This window comes from Patella vulgata, chromosome 9 (assembly GCF_932274485.2).
Source record: "Patella vulgata chromosome 9, xgPatVulg1.2, whole genome shotgun sequence".
Lineage (NCBI taxonomy): Eukaryota > Metazoa > Mollusca > Gastropoda > Patellidae > Patella > Patella vulgata.
The window spans coordinates 17,358,053-17,371,703 of record NC_065887.2 but is presented as its reverse complement, the minus strand read 5'-3'; the positions used below and the strand labels follow the sequence as shown (position 1 = coordinate 17,371,703).

General features: G+C 32.7%; 1 protein-coding gene across 1 annotated transcript in view; it reads left to right on the top strand.

The window, feature by feature from the left end:
* Positions 1–93: 93 nt before the first annotated feature.
* LOC126832029 (retinoic acid receptor alpha-A) overlaps positions 94–13,651 on the top strand; it is a 50,989-nt gene continuing 37,431 nt past the window's right edge. Inside the window, exon 1 of the mRNA XM_050562717.2 lies at positions 94–243. The gene's annotated coding sequence lies outside the window, so the exon portion shown is untranslated. The remainder of the gene's footprint in view (positions 244–13,651) is intronic.

Genomic DNA, 13,651 nt, shown 5'->3' with positions numbered 1-13,651 from the left:
TATTCGTCTAGGTTAGATTCATATCTAAATAATTTACGCGAAAGGAACAATATTTCTGTTTGTGTAAAATAGGACTATTTCGTGCGAGGAAAGTGGCGGAGGTAGAATTAGAGTGATAAACATTGTGGTTTGTTCACACTTCACGTCATAGTAGAAAGTGTGTGAGGGAATTCTCTCGTGTTGTTTCCAGCGAAATTTGAAGCATAGTTTGAGCTGAAAATTAAAATAAATTTAAGGATAAAGGTATGTGTAACTTATTTACATTATTTTCACGCCTGACATTGGTCATTTCCAAGGTTAAATGGGGAGGAATGTGCGTTTCACATGCTCCAGTTGTGGCTTGATCGAACAAGATTATTCGCATTTCTGGCAATGGTTATGGACATGACGGACATTCATGTTACCATATTGGATGAATGAATGCTATAGCCTAATAATTTACCCGCTGACCATAACGGGGTGCGCTCACATAAAAAAATTCAATTTGTAAGCATATATCTAGTATTTTGAAATTATAAAAATATCAACATGTTTTGTCCAAAGTCCAAGGTTTTTTTTATATTTCATATTGTAGCCGTATTGATTTTCTTTTCTTCTGTTGCCAGTCTTATCCACGGGTAAATGCACAGCAAGCTATGAATAACCCGTTAATCACGTGCATTGGTTCGACACAGTAAAGAGGCCCAATGGCCTATATTTTTTACACCACGGCAGAAATTCCTAACGGTCAGTTTTGTAGCACTGTCAGGTGTCATTCATTGCCCAAGCTCTTTTTTTTAGATAATTTAAGATAGATTTTGAGATCACCCCGAATGAAAGCAATCAAAGTCAAAGAATGGAATACAATTTAGTTCTATTTTTTAAAAAAAAATAATTGTTATTTTATCATGTTATTTATTAGTAAGGCCTAGTTAATAAATCTGAATATTGGTTGGGCCGCAGTCAGGGCATCCTATGGATCAGGAGATGATTATATTGTTGTTTTTAATTTAATTTAATTATATGCCAATTAGTAGAATTACTTTAGAAAACAAGTGATTTACTTAATAACTCACAATAATGTATGACACATACCCAATATATGATCTACATGTAGGCCTAGTTTGATTGTAATAGTATTATCTAAATATTTTATTCTTTGAAAAATTAAAGACTCCAATCTTCAGCAGAAATAATAATTTTACACCGTGGTACTTTTAATGTAAATTCCCCCCTCCCCCCCCAACAGATCATTGTAACTTGCATGCACACTTAGTATATTTCTAACAAGCAGGAATGTCCAATCATAAACTCAGATTGAATTGTAAGCCAACAAAAAATGAAATGAATTAAGAGTGTCAACCACTGTTATGGCTGTTGCTACGTGTATGTCTTACTGCTTGGAGGTTTGCTAAATGTATGTCAAAAGTTAACAATAGCGCTCATCCATTCATTGTCTTAATATGTTGTGTACTGAATTTGTAGATTTTAAAATGAATTTTGTTTGAAGATATGGTTTTTTTTGGCAACAAATCTAGTTTTCCCTCAAGTAGTTTGAATGCATTTTGCAATGGTGTTTACATATTTAGGATCTTGACGGTGGAAAATGTCATGGCGAGTGGTCTATTCGTGCTAGATAGTACCTACATGTAAAAAACTCCCTTACAGTCCACAGGGGTTAGGTGGCCGGATGATTTAACACCTGCGCTTTACGTCATAAGGTCGGTCATTTAGACAAGTGGCGTTGGTTTCGATTCTTTGCTTGTGATGACAAGGAGTAGGGTAGCATTCCAGTCTCGTTGGTCTATGTGCAAGCGAACTATTGAAATAAAATTGAAACGTATCAAATGACCTAGTTACGTTAAACTCCATTTCTTTCTCTCCCATCACAGTCCATGAATTTATTTTGTTACAAGGTATTGTTGAGAAAATAATGTGATAAATACATGTAAATCCATTTTCTTAGTCTAAGGATTCAAATACGTTGCAGGTAAAAATATTTATAAAATAATCTGAGGTGAAACAAGAATATGACTTACCACCTGGTGGCATCATTAAATTCCAGTTCTTGTGTTGCCTCTGTCAGACTTTCGAAACCACTGGTAAAATCTCAAACTGATCTTTAGGATACATTGGTTTTGTGATTTATTGAACTTTTCAAACATGATAATCCAAACTTGAAAGCTGCAGATATGAAAGGAAGGAGTATGATGCACCTGCATGTACATGTATCAAAACGAATGCTAGAACTATAAATATGATGGACTTACAATTCAACATGTACATGAATCAAAACAAATGCAAAGAATATGATCTACTTATCAAAACAATTCAAGTTAGTATGATGCACTGTGTATGGAATACTGATTATATACAAGTATATGGTGAATAATAGAAAGTGATCAGCAAATTAATGTCTGTTTGTAATCATCTCTATTGAAGGGATATACTCGGATCCTTTGTGATATATAATATTGGCTGGTATGACAAGATGCAAGATGAAATTCAACAGCTTGTAAAGTAAAAATGTTAGATGTAACTAACATTAAAAAGGCACTGCTGTTTTTGTTGGGTCAAGGTACTTTAATAAAGTCTAGAAATGCTCCGGTTTGAATCCCAGCTTTGGTCCAAATAAACTTTCCAAATCATTCCTCAGGCCCTGCATTTCCTCACCTAAATATTAAAGTAACAGGAGGTGAAATATTAAAAACACAGTGTTGATTAATTTTATCCGTATCAAAAAAGGCCTATAATTCTTTTGTGTGATTGTGAGTTGATATTGGCAGAATGTCTAAAAAAAACCTATATACATGTACATGTAAGGGTTATGAAAATTCTCTGATACTACACTGTACGGCATATGCATGTCCATGTTCATTAACTAGTTTGGTGCTGAACCTTGATTAAAACCCCATTTCTTTTGGTTTGTGTATATACATGTATTATATGTACATTGTATACTTTTGGTTTGTGTATATACATGTATTATATGTACATTGTATACTTATGAAGTCAAACACATTATATCTTTAAGTTTAAATCGGGGGGGGGGGGGGGGACATCTTTTATATAATGCAACAATTTTTTCATACAAATTCAGATGTGTCATCACCTCTTGATCCTTGTCTACTTGTAAAATTACATGTTTAATAGACATAAATAGTAGATTAATGTGAAAAAAGGATGTGATTGTGCACACTAAAAAGAATGACCACAGATAAAATCACTGAAAATAATGAGTTGGCTTACTGCCTTAAAACTTCATTATTATCACAGGAATGCAATGTGCCACTTCTAATCATCCAATGGGCCACATTTGGCAAATGTGCTGGAGGTTGGCCACCCCTGCTTTAATTGATGAATATTATTGGTTAGAACTTGTGTAGGTATGTACAGAAGATGAAAAGTTTAATGAAATGTTCAATGTTCCTTTGTTAAAGCGAGTTTGTAATCATCTTGAAATAAAACATTTATATGTACTCTGTACCTGTACTTAATTTTCTAATGAAAGGTCACCTTGACCCTGTAAGGAACATGGATTCCCTAATTTATGCAAAGTGAGACACATAAATACACCTCTGTCTACAAATGCCCTAGGGGCTTGACGAGAAGGACTATTGTGACTGAGGTGAATAATCACCAGTAACAATCACTTTGGCCAGTTATAAACAGGTCCATTATTCCACCACTTGATTTAGGTCCAGAGAGTTTATAGGGCTTTCCATCAAAGCAACAATGTCCACAGTAACACTTTTACAGCTAAAATATAACCGTTGGAATAAAAGATTTAATGTTTTTATTTAACATTTAACATATCAGTATTTTATTTGATAAGATTTAAGAGGCATTTACAATTTATTAAGATATAAATGTTGATACTGTACATGTATGTCCTGTGTCTCTTTCATTATGTAAAATCATAATTTATCTTGCGTTGAGTAATATTAGCAACTGGTGGCAAACTCTACATGTATATTGAATTCTGCACCTATAGGGCTAATGAATGGAGATAGTCATAAGCCATGCGGTGTGCTGTGAGGGAAATTTTGTCCAGACAGCATCGTTTCCACCAACTTTTCATTGAATTACAGCTGTGAAGGGTTCTTTTACATGCATGTCAACGTGTTCATGGGGCATATTTTTTGTCCCATCCACACTAGTAGACACTGTTCCTTGCCCTCCTTCCTAAATGTATGTCATTGAGAGGGGAAGATCCTGATGAACTTTTTCGACCAAAACGTGGATCCAACATTGAACCTCCTAGTTAGTAAGCTAGCATCTTTCTCTCTGGCCCATCGTGTCTCCCTATTGAAGGAACATAATGTTAAATCTCAACTATTTTGTGGTTTTCCTTTCATTACATGTAGATGTACATTGTAGATACACCAATATTGATTGGTTATGACAGGGCTCATCCCTGAAAGTTTATTACTATGTTTGATCAGATTTGTAGATTGTCAAAATAACTTGCGTTAATGTACACATGTATCTTGGAAGAGATACATGTAATGGGTGTTGGATATATTTTCCAAGGTAGTTTATATTATTTTCAAATGGATGGTTATCTAAATGTACATGTATAGGATTGGAAATTCGGATCACAGATGTTAAAATACATGTATGTAATCTTTGAGATTGATATTTCTATAGAATTTAGCAGATAAAAATTGTTTTTTTTATAAATTGCCACACTCACATACTAGTTCATGTATATCAAAATAATAAATTTTATTGAGAATAAAGCAGGATGTAAACAAGAGAAGAGCAATTGGGAAATACATGTACAAGAATTTGATACAAACAGTCAAATCTGTGAGAGTATGTTATAAAGTTATTAAGCCTAGAATAATGAGTTTTAGATGAAATAAATGGAATCTTGACGCTACAAGATAATTGATAATTCTACTAGGCACTTACTACCTGATCAATTCTGATTAATTTCATTTCTTCCTCCAATGAACAGATTTTATCAGAAACCTCCCCATAAGCCATTTGATTGGCGAATTCCCAGATTAAAATCTGCTATATTTTTGCCACGAGTTAATAGATGACAACGTTACATTGGTCGTGAAACAGTACCAGTAAATTTAACGTTGGCCTGAAAAGTTCTAATATGTAAAGCAGTCATGTTTATCTACATGTGAAATAAAATAGGGTTTAACGTCCTATTTTTCTGCATCGACTGGGCTAAGGAAGATGGGAATGTGACATACAGTGTGCTATGAGTGAATTTTTGCCTGGACAGCAGTGCTACAGCCTACTTTTATATCAAATTCGAACGGTCAAGGTTTCTTTAATGTACACACCAGTATGTACACAGGACCTTGTTTTTCTTGACTATCCAGAACACTAGGCATTGTCCTTACCAGGCACTCATTCTTGCACCACTGACAAGGGGGAACTGTACTGGAAAATCACAACTTACTTTCTCAGCATTTTTTACATTTGAAGTCATGAAAAAACATGTAATGAAAATTATTCATATGAGAACATTTACATTGTTAAACTGTTCATTTCTCACTTCAGTCCTTGTCGTATTGTTGCAGGAATGCAAAAATAATTTCAAAGCAATGGTTGACATTAAGGCCTTGAAATATATTCAATTACAACGGCAAGCCGGTTCAACAGTTTCATTCTGTTTTATAAGGTTATCCAGTTGTTAAGAATAAGATTAAAATAGATGAAGATCACTGGACAAAAGAATACAATACTTGGCACATGTTTATAGTTAGACTAGTCCTACTGGTCACTTTAATCATCTTGTAGCTTCATTGACAAATGAGTGTAATTTCCGTGCAATAATGAGGGGCCAGTGACAGTTAGTTCCGCTCTTTCACCAATCATTACAAGAAGCTGGGATAATTTCCGACAAATCAGTTAGCAGTTTGATCAACCGCTAACTACTATACAAGGATTGATTTGACTAATCTGATTCAGCTTTTATTAATACAACACCACTTACACATACATGTAGTAGACTTGACCAATGTCCATTTTGTTGATTCTCTCTTGCTTTCAGCCAAAATTTCCCTCCTAGTACACTACATGGATACTGTTTTATGGCCATCTTCATTAGCCTGACTAGGGCAGAAGAGTAAGACATTGATACCCCATTTTATTTCTACGAACGTGCCTCTGGATAAACAATCCGTGCTTTGAAAAATGCTATGTAGCCTTGTAATGTTAAGACCAACCGACCAAGTAAAACACAGATATTCTTGGCCTTGGTTTTAGTTTCCCAATGTGTGATCAACAAGTTATTTTAATCAAGATAATTTAATTTGTGAGACATATTATTGATTGTCAGGTTATTTTTAATGTTACATGTAAATTAATCTAAATACAGAAGAATATTGTGAAAAAAAAAACATTTGCATAAGTTATCAGGCTATTTCAACCGCTAACTACAATACAAGGCTATTTCAATAGGCTAACGGATATGTATTATTAACCTACATACATAGTCAGGCTAATATCATTTCAATATTTCATTCCATTTTTATACGCCCACATGGTCGTATATTGTCATCACGTCAATCGGTCTGTGTGGATGCTCTAACTAGAGGCTAAAATTAATATCCAATTGATAGTACATTTAATATACACAGTGTTTAAGGTCATGAGGCGAAAAAGCCTATTAATTTTCACCGATTTCCAATAATTTACTGTTTAGAGTTATGGACCTTGATTAGATTGAAAAATCTTGTGGACGCTCTAGAGGCTAAACTTGATATCCGATTGACTTTGAATTTATAGACTGTTCAAGGTCATGAGACGAAAAAGCCTTTTGATTTTTAACAATTTCTGATAATTACTCCAGAGTTATGGCCCTTGATCACTTTGAAAAATCTTGTGGACACTCTGGAGGCTAAAGTTAATATCCAATTGATTTGTGGATGTTTTAGAGACCATAGGTATCTTATTTATACACTGTGTTTACGCCTATATATAATCGTTTCGATTAACTTTAGATTGATACACCCTGTTTAAGGTATTGAGATGAATACGTATATTGATTTTCAATGATTTTTGATAACTCGAACAGCTAAATCCATGATATTAAATGTTTGTATACATACGTTAGCATGGACCAAACAAATTCTAATGATTTTATAATAATTACTTGTGAATTGTGGACGTATGTTTTGTTGCCTGGCAACCTATCTTATATTTTGGTTGTTATCTCCACTTCATCTGGATCCAAGGACATTCTTTTATAAGGAGCATTTGTTTAGTTGTGATTGATTGCATCTAGATCAAGCTACCAATCAAAACATGTGATCATGCCATGGTGCAAACATTTCTGTGAAGGCTTTGATTTTCAGATCTAGATTCTAGAGTACTGGTAGCCTACTGATATGTATTTCTGTGAAGGTTTTGGTTTTATCCAGATGTAGTTTATTGAAGATGTCTATTGTCTTTAAATGATGTTGATGGAGTGATCAACTGTATAAATGGAATGAAAATGTCTAGTTTTAATTAGATTACACCGGAGTCTTGACAACTGAGTCTGAGTAACCTGTATTAACTACTTTGATGTCAATGTAAACCTATATTTCCACTCCTTTTGCTAGTCTTTTTCTAGAAAAGTTATAATGCATTTGACTGATTTACCTTGAAATGAACAATTCTAAAGGAACATGCAGGGAGGTACATGTACATAAAGGTCTAAAATACAATTTGTTTTGAATGCAATCAATGTTTCATTCTGTTGCATATTTACTAGTTATAACAGCCAGAGTTTTAATGTTACACAGTATCTGATTGATTGAATTTTGAATCAGCACATAATATATTTCTGTATAGCCCTGTTCACAAAAACTAAGAGTAGAAATGCCAACAATGTCATAGACTTTACAATCTAAATCAGTGACATGAATGGTACATGTAACTGCACATTTAGTTTTGCAAGATGATTCAGCAGATACAGATCATCCACTGACATGACCAGTGACAAAAGAGAGATGATAGGTTTAAGATGTTTTACGTATAAGGTACTCCTTTTGTGTGACTTGTAAATTTGTAATACATGTATATTTTTTTATAGCCAAAAAATATTTTGTTATAGCCAAAAAATGTTTTTTCAAAAAGTTTTAAAATATATTAAATTTTACAGTCTTATCAATTTAGAATCACTGATGTCAATGGATTTAAAAATAGAATTTATATACATGTAAACTGTATGTGCATGGCATATTGTGAAAGTTGAATCTCTAAAAGAAAAATCGGTCCAAACGGCTCAAATTCCATTCCTTAATTACCGGCACAATGATATTATGAATTGGCATTCTCTGCAGATGATATCAAAAAAACATCCACACCTTGTGTGAAATCTTTTGATAGCCAGGAGATTATCTACTGTTTGATATTTGGGTTTGTTAATAAGTGGATAAGCCATGATGAATACAGATGACAATTTGAAGGTTGTGAGGTAGATTATTATGAATTGGTGTTTAAGAATGAAGAAGTAAAAGGAGGTTTAATTTTTTTAACCAGACATATTTTTGATGGACATGGACAGCTACAATACATGTGTTATCAGAGGTGAGATTACACACACATTATAAACCTCATTTACATGTTAGAACCTGGTTAAATTACAGCTAGTAAGGTGATAGGTGGAGGTCAGTTTTTGGGTGGACACTACTGACCACTAGGTGGCAAAAAGATGCTAGGACAATTAAGGAGTGGACACATAGGTTATTGGAGAATGCAGATGAGGTCAAATTCTTAAGGGTCACTCAACCAATTCATTTATTCTATGAATTTTGAAAACTTTACATTTCAATAAACTGATTCATTGTGTTATAAACTAAACATTATCTTATAAATTTCACATTATATTATAAACTTCTCATTGTGTTATATATTTACTCATTGTGTTACAAACTTATTAAAGTTGTAGGCCTATTCATTGTATAGAGCCTACAAATTTGAATTGTTTAATTTGATATGTGGGTATTCAGCTATGAAAAATTATGTATTTTCAGAAAGATTTATACAAACTGTAAAGTATTAATGCTGTTAAACAATCTTGAAATATTAAATTTTGAGAAATTCAGAATCCCTGAATTACAAGAAATGTTTACCATCCCAAGGCCGCTTCACTGAAGAAACAAATAAATGTAAAATGACTAATATACATAATATACATGTAGATTGCTACGAAAACCATTATCATTATTATTAAACTTTGCTTTATTTTCATTAGAAATATGAAACTATAACATCTGGTTCTCTATTTAATAATGAGGTGTCAATAATAGTGAAAGAGAAATCCTTCAAGTTGTCCACTGTGGTATTGTTGTATGTTGGACTGTAGAAATTATTGACAAATAGTGAAATACTAGTGAAGCCTTGGTCTAGATACCAACCGTTTTTAATCAATATTCATGCCGCCAATATAACAATTTATTATTTAAGATGGTACATGTATGGTGGTAGTCGGCCACATTTTATAGACTGCACAGTAAATAAAATCAATTCAAGAAAACTTAAGGTATAAATCTATGAATTATTTCGCTTTGATATTGTAAAGAGTTTGTAAAATTTGTGTCCTTTGTAGCGTTACTATCTATTAAATGTACATTTTCATATTTTGTACAGTTTAAAGAGATTCATTAAAGGGGGGCGGTTATAGTTTGTAGTTTATGAATCTGTAATTTTCCTTTACAGAGAAAGTCTATTATTCTGTGCTTATTTGACATTTTGAATGTAAGTTCAATATTTTTCTTTTATAGTTGTAGATGTATTTAGTAAAGATACATTATGGGAGATTAGATAAAGAGCTAGCTGTTCTCTCTATAATTGTTAAAAACTAGATAATGTAAAAGGAATTTGCTGAAAATTTTAGTCAAAATTGATCCACTCTGAACCAAAATTTTAGCGATTGAATTTTCGGCCTAGCATCGATCATCATTACTAAAGTCTGTACAATAAAAAAACATAGTCTCGATTATTCATTTCATGATTAAATCATGAATGGAAGTCAAACAGCAAATCAGAACCTATTCAGAGTGATAGTACACATAATCAAAAATTAATTATACAATATTAGTCATAAAATGACTATGGTCATTTCCTTTACTTTTATCCGACTAAACCACCAAATACTTTCCATCCAGTGTCTTGATTGAAATTGAAAGGAGAAAAGTATTGTAAACTTGAGGGAGTTATTTGATAAAAAAGGTATTGAATTGGGTTGATATTGTGTATTAGTATTCGACAAGTTCTATATCAGGGATGGCTAACCCCTGATACATGGATGGAAAAATCGACCCTCCCCACCTTTGTTTACTTATGTATGTTAAATTTTGGCTAACAAACGCAAAAACGATTTTATCACAACACTGACTTTATCTATGTAAAATTTTCAATGAAGACAGATTGTCACCCCACAAAATACTTCAACACATAAAATCCAATGGATTGGATAATTATATGTTTTTTTTGATTCAGTGAGGTCTAGCAATTGTAAGAAATACATGTAGGTTGTACCAAAAAACAAAGATTTTTCTTCATTATATATGATGCATAGATAAATAATGTTGGTATTTACATGGATAGTGTTTAAATGATGTGTAGATAAATGATGATTGTCCAAAAATTTTTTCATCCAGTGAACTTTAATGGAGGTGAAAGGTGTCGCATGTTGTAATAAACATTTCATCTATTGTCCAGTCTTTCATCTTGTTTTTGTTTACCATGTCCACCTTGGCCTCTAGCCTGCCATCTTTATCTAGTTCATCATTCATCATACAAGGATTTTTGTTTGTTTTTTGTTCAGGTAACTCATCACATTAAAATTGCTAATGTGGTAAAAAAGAGAAAAATGATTTTATCAAAGTGTCATTTTAAATCTGAAAAAAGTTTTGTGTCAAGACTTTGTCAATTTCTGAGGTGAAAAGGATTTAATAAATTACCAATTTAAAATATTATATTAATGTGTACATATATTCTTTAATTTCAAACAAGTGATACAACGATTTTTTTATTAGCCACAGTGCTTTCATATACTCATCTGATCCTGTGCAAAAAAGATAGGTCATACTCAGTTCCTGGTCCATATGTGCTATATTTCCTGAAACAATTCAGATCATCTGCTATCAAATTATACTTTAATATAATAAACAGAAATATTCTTCCATCTATTGATTTATATCTTGCTTGAAATAAATAAGAAGTTCACTAGATAAATCTGATGAATGTAAATCAAGTCTTTACTGACAATTCTGTGCTGATAATTCTTGTGAAAGATGTAGTAATAATTTATTAGTAATTCAAAGACCCAATAGTATTAGCCCATATTTAACACTGTTGATGTGTTAACTCTGTGGTTAACAGGATAATTTATTCATTGACCAGTAGAAGGTAATAATAATGTGTGGGAAAAGTTGGACCTGACATTTCTTGGCTGACCCTATGGTACATTGTAGAAATAGCGTGACCTGAATATGGATGGTTTATCGACTTGCTGGACAGCTTGACCAGTCCAATAAATGCTAACAACCGTGGACCAAATAACTCCAGCTGGTCAGAGGCGGAGTAAGAAAATCAATAGCCATAGTGGTTTTAGTTGTTGTTTATATAATGTCTGTGTTTGTTTCTCTGTCTTATGGTATTATACAATTCTGGTCTGGACGGTTTCCTGCCATTGTCTACAACATTTATATGTAAATAAAACTAGTGGACATCAGATTCAACTGGGATATATTGCCATGACATGACCTGGTTTATTTAGATATTAATATGTAGTAGAAGTAATAAAGTATAGTACATTTGGTCATAATTAGTAGCTACATTTATTTGAGTTCTATCAAAGTAATGAAATGAAATATTGTTTAATGTCTTATTTTTCTACTCTACATGTAAATCGGGCTAATGAAGATGGGCACACAGTGTGCTGTGACAGAAATTTCGCCCTATTCTTATTTTTGGTAGACACGAAACAGTACGGATTGGCAGTAGTCGGCACGCTTTCATTCTATCGTATTACGAAAACCCATAATTTTGTAGGAATATTACTGACATAAATTTGAATACCGTACGAGAATTAAATATGAAAAGTAACGAGGTGCACCTATTTTTTATTACTTAACGACTTTGAATATTTTGTTGACACATGATTTTTGTGTGTGGTCTAAAAACTGCCTGTTTAAATAACGATAAGAGCTATGTTCCTTTATTTTCGGTAAAAATGTCTGACATTTAGTCCCATCCAAACAACTAGATACCATTCCTTGTAAAGCTCCCTGTCCACCACCAGTGACAAGAAGTTACCAGATAGGAAAATCCTAAGGATCTTGGCTAACAAAAGGATTGAACCAAGAACCTCACTGTTTAATAATACGCAATGAGCCAAACAATAGTTGTAAGTGGGCATATAAAACGGAAAACATCATCCATGTTACTATATATACATGTATATAGAGCAAGTGAAGAAATTTATCTTGTGCACAAGAGTATATATGAATTCTGCACGTCAGTGGGTTTATTGTTCCGCTCTTGAAATTTCATTTAGCATTAGTAGCATTCAGTTTTCTTATTATTTTATAAATGATACAAATAATAAACCTATTATTTTATTACTTATTGTTTTACATTAAAAGTTTTAAAACACAAACTTTTTTAGTACCTTAAGTTAAAATGGGGTATGTTGTTTTAGAACATGAGAAGTTTTAAAACACAAAAGTGCCTTGTAGAACACATGGATATGTTTTACATGAAATTTTTTGTATGAAAAGTTTTAAAACACAAACTCTTTAGTGGCTTGCAGAACAAAATGATATGTTTTATATTAAATGAAAAGTTTTAAAGTGCAAACTTTTTGGGATAATCAAATTTTTCATGCATGAAGAAGTTCATAAGATTTACATACTTGGGATGATTATGCGTAGAGGTGTAAACATGTATGTGTGTAAACTTACTTAGAATAGGCTAAATGTAGCCTCCTTCATTCAAAAGACAAAATTGTTCTTATTATAGTAGATCTACTGATCGGGCTAGACCCAGTCAACTAGAGCATGAGAACTTGGCAGTCGCGCTGAGTGACCCAAACATGTGCTGTCCACTTCTAACAATGACGGGTAAATCAAATCCATTAAGCCAATATTGACATTAGACCAATGTATTCATGGACTATGTTGTTACTGGACTCTTGACCATACAGACTGACCGCTTTAGTTACTCAAACAACTTTCCTAACCAAATACAGTTTCACAGCATAATATGAGCTGATATAAGAAGTATAGAAAGAGTGGCTGACTGCTCAATATAGGGAGAACAATTCCATTGTGACCACTCCTTTGATTTCATATCGTGTTGAATTTCTTTTACCCTGAGGCCTTTACTTTAGCAATTTATTTAAAAGATTAAATTGAAAATCAATCCTGTTTTTATTTATTAAAAAAAAAAAAAAATTGAACATACAATTTAAATTAAATAATGTTCACAGAGATGAAATATTTTGCTTACTTTATAGATAATTTAATCAATATCCGGTCTGCTCACAAACAGGTATAATTAAGCCCATACATGTATACAATAGATCATTGCAGAAACATCAGCCCACCCAATAGACCATTCTATGTGAGCATTTAAAACTGGGGTCGAAATGGCTTAAAATTTGATTTGATACTTTAAAGGGGCATTATGAGAGATTAGATAAAGAGCT